The following is a 14,103-nucleotide window of genomic DNA, read 5'->3' as shown; positions in this document are numbered from 1 at the left end:
CTACACAAACTACTACACACACACTACACACACTACACACACACACTACTACACACACACTACACACCACACACACTACACACACACTACACACACTACTACACACACTACTACACACACACTACACAAACTACTACACACACACTACACACACACACTGCACACACACTACACACACACTACACACACTACACACACACACTACACACACAAATACACACACTACACACTACACACACTACACACACTACTACACACACACTACACACACACTACACACACACTACACACACACACACTACACACACTACTACACAGACTACTACACACACACTACACACACACACACTACTACACACACACACTACACACACACTACACACACACACACTACACACACTACTACACAGACTACTACACAAACTACTACACACACACACTACACACACACACTACACACACTACTACACAGACTACTACACACACTACACACATTACTACACACACTACTACACACACACTACACACACACTACACACACTACTACACAGACTACTACACACACTACTACACACACACTACTCACACTACACAGACACACACCACACACACTACATACTCAGTACCACACACTACTACACACACACTACACACACTACACACACACTACACTACATACTACACTACACACACACTATACACACACTACTACACACACGCTACACACACACTACACTACACACTATACACTACACTACACACTACACTACACACTACACACACTACACACACACTATACACTACACTACACACTACACTACACACTACACTACACATTACACTACACTATACACTACACTATACACTACTATACACTACACTATACACTACTATACACTACACTATACACTACACTATACACTACACTACACACTACACTATACACTACAGTATACACTACTATACACTATACACTACACTATACACTACTATACACTACACTATACACTACTATACACTACACTACACACTACACTATACACTACACACACACTACAATACACACTACACTATACACTACACTACACACTACACTATACACTACACTATACACTACACTACACACTACACTATATACTACACACTACACTATACACTACACTACACTATACACTACACTATACACTACACTACACACTACACTATACACTACACTATACACTACACTATACACTACACACTACACTATATACTACACACTACACTATACACTACACTATACACTACACTATACACTACACACTACACTATACACTACACTATACACTACACACTACACTATACACTACACTATACACTACACTATACACTACACTATACACTACACTATACACTACACTACACTATACACTACACTACACACTACACTATACACTACACTATACACTACACTATACACTACACTACACACTACACTATACACTACACACTACACTATACACTACACTATACACTACTATACACTACACTATACACTACACACTCGCTATGATTTCCCCTCCAGCTCCGTCAGCCTTGCTGTTTTCCCTGTGATGGGTTTGCTCTGCAGTTGTGGGTGGTGGGTGGGTGGGTGGTGGGTGGTGGGTGGGTGGTGGGTGGTGGGTGGGGTGGTGGGTGGTGGGTGGGTGGTGGGTGGTGGGTGGGGTGGTGGGTGGTGGGTGGGGTGGTGGGTGGTGGGGTGGGTGGTGGTTGGTGGGTGGGTGGGGTGGTGGGTGGGGTGGTGGGTGGTGGGTGGGTGGGGTGGTGGGTGGGTGGGGTGGTGGGTGGAGTGGTGGGTGGGTGGGTCACAGTGCTCGCGTGAATGTCTGATCGTCGTGATGATCAAATCGTCTCGATCCAAAGCTTTCTCGGACGTGCGAGAAATCCATTCCCCATTGTCATCTCGGACGACAAAAAAAAATAGCCACCACGTAAGCCTCGAGATAAGATCCATCGCTTTCCCACCTGTCGCATGCCACTAACAGGACATCACTTCCAATCCTGTGGAACCCGTCCGGTGGTCCAGACCGTGGTTATGATGTCCTGTAGGGCAGTCTGTGCACAAACTACGCCACCATCCCTCAGCAATTTCGCTTGGGAGATCATCTCTGCCCGCTGACTTTGCCTGGTCTCGGACTCCGGATCGCCTTCGGTACTTCCTCAACAGATGGCGCCTCAGCCAGCCACTCACAGGGGGTGACTTCCTCTTCCAATATTTGAGGCACCGCAGCCTCAGCAGGGTCATCCTCACTTTGTGCCACGATGTTTTCCTGGCCGAGGGATTTTCCCTCCCCCATAGGACCTCACAGAAATGCTCAGCAAATCTGCAAACCTGTTCCTGGGGGTTGGGAGATTGGATCACCGTTTTTCCCCCCCTAATGATGGTGATAGGTGTGGCGCTGCAGGTTACTTTTTTGATGGGAGTTAAATAGAGATTTGTGATCGCCGGCCACTGAGGCAGACTCCATCTCCTCAGCAACCCGCGATCACCACCCATCCTTGCAGCGCCTCACGGCTCTCCGAACCTCCGAGCGAAGGCTGCGGTAAGCCTCCTCATTCTCTGACGTGGGATTCTGTAGCCGATGACAGTGGGCCTGTCGCTTTTTCTCAACCATCCTGAACACCTCCTCTGTCAGCCAGGGTCTCTGGGAAGGTCTGGACCGCGTACCCAAAGCAGACATTGCAGCTGCATGAGTCACAGTCCTAAACCTCGCCCATTTCCCCTCGGAATCAGGAGGAGTCGGGGACGATGCCAACCCCCAACACCCACACTCCCAGCCGCAAGCGATGAGGAAATTCTCGCTCGCAACGTTCATCAGTTAGCAACAGTTGTCAGGGTCTGGAATCGAACCCACGACCTCCTGCACCCCAGGCGAGGTAGTTAACATCTCACGGGGTCTGGGATCGAGCCCACGACCTCCTGTACACCAGGCGAGGTAGTTAACATCTCACAGTGTCTGGGATCTAACTCACGACCTCCTGTACACCAGGCGAGGTAGTTAACATCTCACAGGGTCCGGGATCTAATCCACGACCTCCTGTACACCAGGCGAGGTAGTTAACATCTCACAGGGTCCGGGATCTAATCCACGACCTCCTGTACACCAGGCGAGGTAGTTAACATCTCACAGGGTCCGGGATCTAACCCACGACCTCCTGTACACCAGGCGAGGTAGTTAACATCTCACAGGGTCTGGGATCTAATCCACGACCTCCTGTACACCAGGCGAGGTAGTTAACATCTCACAGGGTCTGGGATCTAACCCACGACCTCCTGTACACCAGGCGAGGTAGTTAACATCTCACAGGGTCTGGGATCTAATCCACGACCTCCTGTACACCAGGCGAGGTAGTTAACATCTCACAGGGTCCGGGATCTAATCCACGACCTCCTGTACACCAGGCGAGGTAGTTAACATCTCACAGGGTCTGGGATCTAACCCACGACCTCCTGTACACCAGGCGAGGTAGTTAACATCTCCATCCTGGTTTTAACCTCAACTTGATTCATTAAAAAAAACACATTAAACATGTGGGTACATCAAAACAAAACGCCGATTGTCAGAAAACATTGTGTCTGTGTGTGTGTGTCTGTGTGTGTGTGTCTGTGTGTATGTGTCTGTGTGTGTGTCTGTGTGTGTGTGTCTGTGTGTGTGTGTCTGTGTGTCTGTGTGTGTGTCTGTGTATGTGTGTGTGTCTGTGTGTCTGTGTGTGTGTCTGTGTATGTGTGTGTGTCTGTGTGTGTCTGTGTGTGTGTGTGTCTGTGTGTGTGTCTGTGTGTGTGTGTATGTCTGTGTGTGTGTGTCTTTGTGTGTGTGTGTCTGTGTATGTGTGTGTGTCTGTGTGTGTGTGTCTGTGTGTGTGTGTGTGTCTGTGTGTGTGTGTCTGTGTTGTGCAGCCCATGGGCTTGTAATTACCAACACGCTGTTCCGGCATCGGCGCATCCACACAACATCATGGATGCATGCCGGGTCCAAGCAAGAACATCTGCTGGACTACATAGTGACGGACCAGCGAATGCGAGCCCATGTCCTTGACACCAGGACCTACCGTGGAGCTGATCTGCCCTCTGACCATCGACTAGTCATCTGTAAGATGCGCCTGCCATTCTTCCACTCCGGCGGTGGGTGTACACCCAGGACCCCATTCCAACCTAAAGTGGCCTGGTTTCAGTTATCTGATGAAAGTTGCAAGCGAGAATTTCATCATCGCTTGCGGCTGGGATTGGCATCGTCCCCGACTCCTCCTGATGTCGAGGGTAAATGGGTGAGGTTTAGGACTGTGACTCATGCAGCTGCAATGGCTGCTTTGGGTACGCGGTCCAGACCTCCCCAGACACCCTGGATGACAGAGGAGTTGTTCAGGATGGTTGAGAAAAAGCGACAGGCCCACTGTCATCGGCTACAGAATCCCACGTCAGAGAATGAGGAGGCTTACCGCAGCCTTCGCTCGGAGGTTCGGAGAGCTGTGAGGCGCTGCAAGGATGGGTGGTGGTCGCGGGTTGCTGAGGAGATGGAGTCTGCCTCAGTGGCCCGTGATCACAAATCTCTATTTAACTCCATCAAAAAAGTAACCTGCAGCGCCACACCTATTACCATCATTAGGGGAAAAAACGGTGATCCAATTTCCGACCCCCAGGAACAGGTTCGCAGATTTGCTGAGCATTTCTGTGAGGTCCTGGGGGAGGGAAAATCCCTCAGCCAGGAAAACATCATGGCACAAAGTGAGGATGACCCTGCTGAGGCTGCGGTGCCTCAAATATTGGATGAAGTCACCCCCTGTGAGTGACTGGCTGAGGTGCCATCTGCTGAGGAAGTATTGAAGGCGATCCGGAGTCTGAGACCAGGAAAGGCAGCGGGCAGAGATGATCTCCCAAGCGAAATGCTGAGGGAGGGTGGCGTTTGTGCACAGACTGCCCTATATGACATCACAACAACAGTCTGGACCACTGGACGGGTTCCGCAGGATTGGAAGGATGCCCTGGTGGTCCCCCTTTTTAAGAAGGGGGACCGCACAGACTGTAACAACTACAGGGGCATCTCACTCCTCAGTGTGCCGGGAAAGGTCCTGGCAAGGATTATTCCACATCGCCTTGCCAGGCACGCTGAGGAGAGGCTTGCGGAGCCCCAATGCGGTTTCAGGAAAGGGCGGTCCTGCACAGATGCCATATTTTCTGTCCGTCTGCTACAGCAGAGGTGTAGGGAATTCCAACAAGACCTACATCTCTGCTTTATTTACCTGGTCAAGGCCTATGATACCATCAGTAGGCCTGGGCTCTGGGTCGTTCTTCGTGCTTTTGGAGTACCTGACCCTCTGCTCACGATCATTAAGGACCTTCATGATGGTGAGCGGGCCCGGGTAAAACTACGTGGCCGGGAGTCAGAGCCATTCCCTGTACACCTTGGGGTGCGACAGGGATGTCCTCTGGCTCCCACATTATTTAACAACAACAACGGAGGGCGGAGGAGCGACGCTCAGAACAACGAGCGGAGCGCCGGGTGGCTAAAGCACAGCAGGTTGGCACAGTAGGGGGCACAGGTGGTGCATCAGCCAGTCATCTCAGTCAGTCGACCCGTGGCACCTGCTGGGTCTGCCCCGTGACCTCCTGCCAGCGGGCGTTCGACACTTCACGTGGCCTCAGGGTGCACATAGCCTGGCACAAGCGTCGTGGTGACGTCACCGCCACTTAGTGGCGAATGGCGGTTGTTGTTGTTGTTGTGTGTCTGTGTGTGTGTCTGTGTGTGTGTCTGTGTGTGTCTGTGTGTGTGTGTCTGTGTGTGTGTGTCTGTGTGTGTGTCTGTGTGTGTGTGTCTGTGTGTTGTGGGGAGCGATAGTGTAGTGGTTAGCGCTACACTGCGCTATGAACCTGGCGACCCGGGTTCGATTCCCGCTCACGGCCAACACCAGTGACGATTATCTGAACCGGTCCCGGGCCTCCCCTAGGTCGACTCAGCCTCAAATGAGTACCTGGTGCGGTGTGTAAACATTGCCACTAGGGAGACAAAGGCGGTCGGGCGTGGTGCTGGCCACCCACCCCTTCGTGTACCGATCCGGCCTTCATAGGTGCTCGCTAACAGCACTTGCCCCTACAGTATGTTAAGGCTATATGGGGGATCTTTATCTTTTATCTTTGTATGAGTGAGTGTGTATGTATGTATGAGTGAGTGTGTGTATGTATGAGTGAGTGTGTGTATGAGTGAGTGTGTATGAGTGTATGAGTGTGTGTGTGTGTATGAGTGAGTGTGTGTATGAGTGAGTGTGTATGAGTGTATGAGTGAGTGTGTGTATGTATGAGTGAGTGTGTGTATGTATGTATGAGTGAGTGTGTGTATGAGTGAGTGTGTATGAGTGTATGAGTGTGTGTGTGTATGAGTGAGTGTGTGTATGAGTGAGTGTGTATGAGTGTATGAGTGAGTGTGTGTATGTATGAGTGAGTGTGTGTATGTATGTATGAGTGTGTGTATGTATGAGTGAGTGTGTGTGTATGTATGAGTGTGTGTATGTATGAGTGTGTGTGTGTATGAGTGTACAGTATCAACGTGCATACGTATGAGTGTGCGTGTGTATGTCAGTGTGAGTGTGTGTATGTATGAGTAACTGTGTGTTTGTATGAGTGTGTGTATGTATGAGTAACTGTGTGTTTGTATGAGTGTGTGTGTGTATGTCAGTGTGAGTGTGTGAGTGTGTGTATGTATGAGTGAGTGTGTGTATGAGTGAGTGTGTGTATGTATGAGTAACTGTGTGTATGTATGAGTAAGTGTGTGTGTATGTATGTCTGTGTGTATGTCAGTGTGAGTGTGTGTTTGTATGAGTAACTGTGTGTATGTATGAGTGTGTGTATGTCAGTGTGTGAGTGTGTGTATGTATGAGTGAGTGTGTGTATGAGTGAGTGTGTGTATGTATGAGTAACTGTGTGTATTTATGAGTGAGTTTGTGTATGTATGAGTAACTGTGTGTATGTATGAGTGAGTGTGTGTATGTATGTATCAGTAAGTGTGTGTATGTATGAGTGTGAGTGTGTGTGTATGTATGTGTGAGTGTGTGAGTGTGTGTATGAGTGTGTGTATGTATGAGTGAGTGTGTGTATGTATGTCAGTGTGAGTGTGTGTATGTATGAGTAACTGTGTGTATGTATGAGTGAGTGTGTGTATGTATGTATGAATAAGTGTGTGTATGTATGAGTGTGAGTGTGTGTGTATGTATGTGTGAGTGTGTGTATGTATGAGTAACTGTGTGTATGTATGAGTGTGTGTGTATGTATGTGTGAGTGTGTGAGTGTGTGTATGAGTGTGTTTATGTATGAGTGAGTGTGTGTATGTATGCCAGTGTGAGTGTGTGTATGTATGAGTAACTGTGTGTATGTATGAGTGTGCGTGTACGTGTGAGCGATTTGGGGTTCATGCGTTTGCGGATACGATCGATCAATCAATCAACCGATCGATCGATCGATCGATCCACCACCGCTTCACGTCTCAGAGAGAATGGTTGCGTGCCCCAGATGACCCCACCGAGATTTGTGCGTTTCAGGGCGCGCGTTTGAAACTTTTTCCGTTTCGTTGAAAAAAACCAAAAAAATCCAACTTCGTGGAAACTCTCCCACAGGCGGTGTTTCGATACAGAAGTCGGACGAGGCATTAAAAACAAAAAGGAACACGCTTCGGGCTTCGCTGTCGACACGCCAACACAGCCGCTCCAACGCGCTTTGGCAAAAATTGCTGAACCATCACCGCAGAGTGAGTGAGTAAGAGAGAGGGAGTGAGAGGGAGAGCGAGCGACCTCCCTCGACTGGTGTACAGGAGGTCGTGGGTTTAGATGCCAGAGCCTGTGAGATGTTGACTACCTCGCCTGGTGTACAGGAGGTCGTGGGTTCCATCCCAGACCCTGTGAGATGTTAACTACCCCGCCTGGTACGCAGGAGGTCGTGGGTTCGATCCCAGACACTGCGAGATGATAACTTCCTCGCCTGGTGTACAGGAGGTCGTGGGTTCAATCCCGTGACCCTGTGAGATGTTAACTACCTCGCCTGGTACGCAGGAGGTCGTGGGTTCGATCCCAGATCTTGTGAGATGTTGACTACCTCGCCTGGTGTACAGGAGGTAGTGGGTTTAGATGCCAGACATTGTGAGATGTTAACTACCTCGCCTGGTGTACAGGAGGTCGTGGGTTCGATCCCAGATCTTGTGAGATGTTGACTACCTCGCCTGGTGTACAGGAGGTCGTGGGTTTAGATCCCAGACGCTGTGAGATGTTGACTACCTCGCCTGGTACGCAGGAGGTCGTGGGTGAGATCCCGGACTCTGTGAGATGTTGACTACCTCGCCTGGTACGCAGGAGGTCGTAGGTTAGATGCCAGACCCTGTGAGATGTTAACTACCTCGCCTGGTACGCAGGAGGTCGTGGGTTTAGATGCCAGAGCCTATGAGTTGTTGACTACCTCGCCTGGTACGCAGGAGGTCGTGGGTGAGATCCCGGACACTGTGAGATGTTAACTACCTCGCCTGGTGTACAGGAGGTCGTGGGTTCGATCCCAGATCTTGTGAGATGTTGACTACCTCGCCTGGTGTGCAGGAGGTCGTGGGTTAGATGCCAAACACTGTGAGATGTTATCTACCTCGCCTGGTGTACAGGAGGTCGTGGGTTTAGATCCCAGACCCTGTGAGATGTTGACTACCTCGCCTGGTGTACAGGAGGTCGTGGGTTTAGATCCCAGACCCTGTGAGATGTTAACTACCTCGCCTGGTGTGCAGGAGGTCGTGGGTTCCATCCCGTGACCCTGTGAGATGTTAACTACCTCGCCTGGTATACAGGAGGTCGTGGGTTAGATCCCGGACCCTGTGAGATGTTGACTACCTCGCCTGGTGTACAGGAGGTCGTGGGTTTAGATCCCAGACCCTGTGAGATGTTAACTACCTCGCCTGGTGTGCAGGAGGTAGTGGGTTAGATGCCAGACACTGTGAGATGTTGACTACCTCGCCTGGTGTGCAGGAGGTCGTGGGTTTAGATCCCGTGACCCTGTGAGATGTTGACTACCTCGCCTGGTGTACAGGAGGTCGTGGGTTAGATCCCAGACCCTGTGAGATGTTGACTACCTCGCGTGGTGTACAGGAGGTTGTGGGTTCGATCCCGTGACCCTGTGAGATGTTAACTACCTCGCCTGGTGTACAGGAGGTCGTGGGTTAGATTCCGGACCCTGTGAGATGTTAACTACCTCGCCTGGTGTGCTGGAGGTCGTGGGTTAGATCCCGGACCCTGTGAGATGTTAACTACCTCGCCTGGTGTACAGGAGGTCGTGGGTTAGATCCTGTGACCCTGTGAGATGTTGACTACCTCGCATGGTGTACAGGGGGTCGTGGGTTCGATCCCAGACCCTGTGAGATGTTAACTACCTCGCCTGGTGTACAGGAGGTCGTGGGTTAGATGCTGTGACCCTGTGAGATGTTGACTACCTCGCCTGGTGTGCAGGAGGTCGTGGGTTCGATCCCAGACCCTGTGAGATGTTAACTACCTCGCCTGGTGTACAGGAAGTCGTGGGTTCCATCCCGTGACCCTGAGAGATGTTAACTACCTCGCCTGGTGTACGGGAGGTCGTGGGTTAGATCCCAGACCCTGTGAGATGTTAACTACCTCGCCTGGTACGCAAGAGGTCGTGGGTTTAGATGCCAGACCCTGATGAGATGTTGACTACCTCGTCCGGTGTACAGGAGGTCGTGGGTTCGATCCTGTGACCCTGAGAGATGTTGACTACCTCGCCTGGTGTACAGGAGGTCGTGGGTTCAATCCCAGACCCTGTGAGATGTTGACTACCTGGCCTGGTCTACAGGAGGTCGTGGGTTTAGATCCCAGACCCTGTGAGATGTTAACTACCTCGCCTGGTGTGCAGGAGGTCGTGGGTTTAGATCCCAGACCTTTGAGATGTTAACTACCTCGCCTGGTGTACAGGAGGTCGTGGGTTTGATCCTGTGACCCTGTGAGATGTTGACTACCTCGCCTGGTGTACAGGAGGTCGTGGGTTAGATCCCAGACTCTGTGAGATGTTGACTACCTCGCCTGGTGTACAGGAGGTCGTGGGTTCAATCCCAGACCCTGTGAGATGTTGACTACCTGGCCTGGTCTACAGGAGGTCGTGGGTTTAGATCCCAGACCCTGTGAGATGTTAACTACCTCGCCTGGTGTTCAGGAGGTCGTGGGTTTAGATCCCAGACCCTGTGAGATGTTAACTACCTCGCCTGGTGTACAGGAGGTCGTGGGTTAGATCCCATACCCTGTGAGATGTTAACTACCTCGCCTGGTGTACAGGAGGTCGTGGGTTCAATCCCGGACTCTGTGAGATGTTAACTACCTCGCCTGGTGTACAGGAGGTCGTGGGTTTGATCCCAGACCCTGTGAGATGTTGACTACCTGGCCTGGTGTACAGGAGGTCGTGGGTTCGATCCCAGACCCTGTGAGATGTTGACTACCTCGCCTAGTGTACAGGAGGTCGTGGGTTCGATCCCGTGACCCTGTGAGATGTTAACTACCTCGCCTGGTGTACAGGAGGTCGTGGGTTCAATCCCAGACCCTGTGAGATGTTGACTACCTCGCCTGGTGTTCAGGAGGTCGTGGGTCCAATCCCAGACCCTGAGAGATGTTAACTACCTCGCCTGGTGTTCAGGAGGTCGTGGGTTCAATCCCGTGACCCTCAGAGATGTTGACTACCTCGCCTGGTCTACAGGAGGTCGTGGGTTAGATCCCAGACCCTGTGAGATGTTGACTACCTCGCCTGGTGTACAGGAGGTCGTGGGTTCAATCCCAGACCCTGTGAGATGTTGACTACCTCGCCTGGTGTACAGGAGGTCGTGGGTTCAATCCCGTGACCCTGTGAGATGTTGACTACCTCGCCTGGTATACAGGAGGTCGTGGGTTCGATCCTGTGACCCTGTAAGATGTTAACTACCTCGCCTGGTGTACAGGGGGTCGCGGGTTCGATCCCAGACCCTGTGAGATGTTAACTACCTCGCCTGGTACGCAGGAGGTCGTGGATTAGATCCCAGACCCTGTGAGATGTTGACTACCTCGCCTGGTGTACAGGAGGTCGTGGGTTCAATCCCAGACCCTGTGAGATGTTGACTACCTCGCCCTGTGTACAGGAGGTCGTGGGTTCGATCCCGTGACCCTGTGAGATGTTAACTACTTCGCCTGGTGTGCAGGAGGTCGTGGGTTAGATCCCAGACCCTGTGAGATGTTGACTACCTCGCCTAGTGTACAGGAGGTCGTGGGTTCGATCCCAGACCCTGTGAGATGTTGACTACCTCGCCTGGTGTGCAGGAGGTCGTGGGTTTAGATCCCAGACCCTGTGAGATGTTAACTACCTCGCCTGGTGTACAGGAGGTCGTGGGTTAGATCCCAGACCCTGTGAGATGTTAACTACCTCGCCTGGTGTACAGGAGGTCGTGGGTTCAATCCCGGACTCTGTGAGATGTTAACTACCTCGCCTGGTGTACAGGAGGTCGTGGGTTTGATCCCAGACCCTGTGAGATGTTGACTACCTGGCCTGGTGTACAGGAGGTCGTGGGTTCGATCCCAGACCCTGTGAGATGTTGACTACCTCGCTAGTGTACAGGAGGTCGTGGGTTCGATCCCGTGACCCTGTGAGATGTTAACTACCTCGCCTGGTGTACAGGAGGTCGTGGGTTCAATCCCAGACCCTGTGAGATGTTGACTACCTCGCCTGGTGTTCAGGAGGTCGTGGGTCCAATCCCAGACGCTGAGAGATGTTAACTACCTCGCCTGGTGTTCAGGAGGTCGTGGGTTCAATCCCATGACCCTCAGAGATGTTGACTACCTCGCCTGGTGTACAGGAGGTCGTGGGTTCAATCCCGTGACCCTGTGAGATGTTAACTACCTCGCCTGGTGTACAGCAGGTCGTGGGTTAGATCCCAGACCCTGTGAGATGTTGACTACCTTGCATGGTGTACAGGAGGTCGTGGGTTCAATCCCAGACCCTGTGAGATGTTGACTACCTCGCCTGGTGTACAGGAGGTCGTGGGTTCAATCCCGTGACCCTGTGAGATGTTGACTACCTCGCCTGGTATACAGGAGGTCGTGGGTCCAATCCCAGACCCTGAGAGATGTTAACTACCTCGCCTGGTGTTCAGGAGGTCGTGGGTTCAATCCCGTGACCCTCAGAGATGTTGACTACCTCGCCTGGTCTACAGGAGGTCGTGGGTTAGATCCCAGACACTGTGAGATGTTGACTACCTCGCCTGGTGTACAGGAGGTCGTGGGTTCAATCCCGTGACCCTGTGAGATGTTGACTACCTCGCCTGGTGTACAGGAGGTCGTGGGTTCAATCCCAGACCCTGTGAGATGTTGACTACCTCGCCTGGTGTACAGGAGGTCGTGGGTTCAATCCCGTGACCCTGTGAGATGTTGACTACCTCGCCTGGTATACAGGAGGTCGTGGGTTAGATCTCGGACCCTGTGAGATGTTGACTACCTCGCTAGGTACGCAGGAGGTCGTGGGTTCGATCCTGTGACCCTGTGAGATGTTAACTACCTCGCCTGGTGTACAGGGGGTCGCGGGTTCGATCCCAGACCCTGTGAGATGTTAACTACCTCGCCTGGTACGCAGGAGGTCGTGGATTAGATCCCAGACCCTGTGAGATGTTGACTACCTCGCCTGGTGTACAGGAGGTCGTGGGTTCAATCCCAGACCCTGTGAGATGTTGACTACCTCGCCCTGTGTACAGGAGGTCGTGGGTTCGATCCCGTGACCCTGTGAGATGTTAACTACCTCGCCTGGTGTGCAGGAGGTCGTGGGTTAGATCCCAGACCCTGTGAGATGTTGACTACCTCGCCTAGTGTACAGGAGGTCGTGGGTTCGATCCCAGACCGTGTGAGATGTTGACTACCTCGCCTGGTGTGCAGGAGGTCGTGGGTTTAGATCCCAGACCCTGTGAGATGTTAACTACCTCGCCTGGTGTACAGGAGGTCGTGGGTTAGATCCCAGACCCTGTGAGATGTTAACTACCTCGCCTGGTGTACAGGAGGTCGTGGGTTCAATCCCGGACTCTGTGAGATGTTAACTACCTCGCCTGGTGTACAGGAGGTCGTGGGTTTGATCCCAGACCCTGTGAGATGTTGACTACCTGGCCTGGTGTACAGGAGGTCGTGGGTTCGATCCAAGACCCTGTGAGATGTTGACTACCTCGCCTAGTGTACAGGAGGTCGTGGGTTCGATCCCGTGACCCTGTGAGATGTTAACTACCTCGCCTGGTGTACAGGAGGTCGTGGGTTCAATCCCAGACCCTGTGAGATGTTGACTACCTCGCCTGGTGTTCAGGAGGTCGTGGGTCCAATCCCAGACCCTGAGAGATGTTAACTACCTCGCCTGGTGTTCAGGAGGTCGTGGGTTCAATCCCATGACCCTCAGAGATGTTGACTACCTCGCCTGGTGTACAGGAGGTCGTGGGTTCAATCCCGTGACCCTGTGAGATGTTGACTACCTCGCCTGGTGTACAGCAGGTCGTGGGTTAGATCCCAGACCCTGTGAGATGTTGACTACCTCGCCTGGTGTACAGGAGGTCGTGGGTTCAATCCCAGACCCTGTGAGATGTTGACTACCTCCCCTGGTGTACAGGAGGTCGTGGGTTCAATCCCGTGACCCTGTGAGATGTTGACTACCTCGCCTGGTATACAGGAGGTCGTGGGTTAGATCTCGGACCCTGTGAGATGTTGACTACCTCGCTAGGTACGCAGGAGGTCGTGGGTTCGATCCTGTGTCCCTGTGAGATGTTAACTACCTCGCCTGGTGTACAGGGGGTCGCGGGTTCGATCCCAGACCCTGTGAGATGTTAACTACCTCGCCTGGTACGCAGGAGGTCGTGGATTAGATCCCAGACCCTGTGAGATGTTGACTACCTCGCCTGGTGTACAGGAGGTCGTGGGTTCAATCCCAGACCCTGTGAGATGTTGACTACCTCGCCCTGTGTACAGGAGGTCGTGGGTTCGATCCCGTGACCCTGCGAGATGTTAACTACCTCGCCTGGTGTGCAGGAGGTCGTGGGTTAGATCCCAGACCCTGTG

At 52.1% G+C, this 14,103-nt stretch overlaps 1 protein-coding gene across 1 annotated transcript in view; it reads left to right on the top strand.

Moving 5' to 3' along the window:
- Window positions 1–7,638: 7,638 nt before the first annotated feature.
- LOC116956954 (integrin alpha-X-like) overlaps window positions 7,639–14,103 on the top strand; it is a 110,813-nt gene continuing 104,348 nt past the window's right edge. Inside the window, exon 1 of the mRNA XM_076054755.1 lies at window positions 7,639–7,772. The gene's annotated coding sequence lies outside the window, so the exon portion shown is untranslated. The remainder of the gene's footprint in view (window positions 7,773–14,103) is intronic.

The sequence above is a fragment of the Petromyzon marinus genome, chromosome 68, assembly GCF_048934315.1.
Source record: "Petromyzon marinus isolate PM22_M1 ecotype Great Lakes invasive population chromosome 68, UKy_Petmar_22M1.pri1.0, whole genome shotgun sequence".
In the NCBI taxonomy this organism is placed as follows: domain Eukaryota; kingdom Metazoa; phylum Chordata; class Hyperoartia; order Petromyzontiformes; family Petromyzontidae; genus Petromyzon; species Petromyzon marinus.
This window is presented reverse-complemented; position numbering and strand designations above follow the sequence as displayed.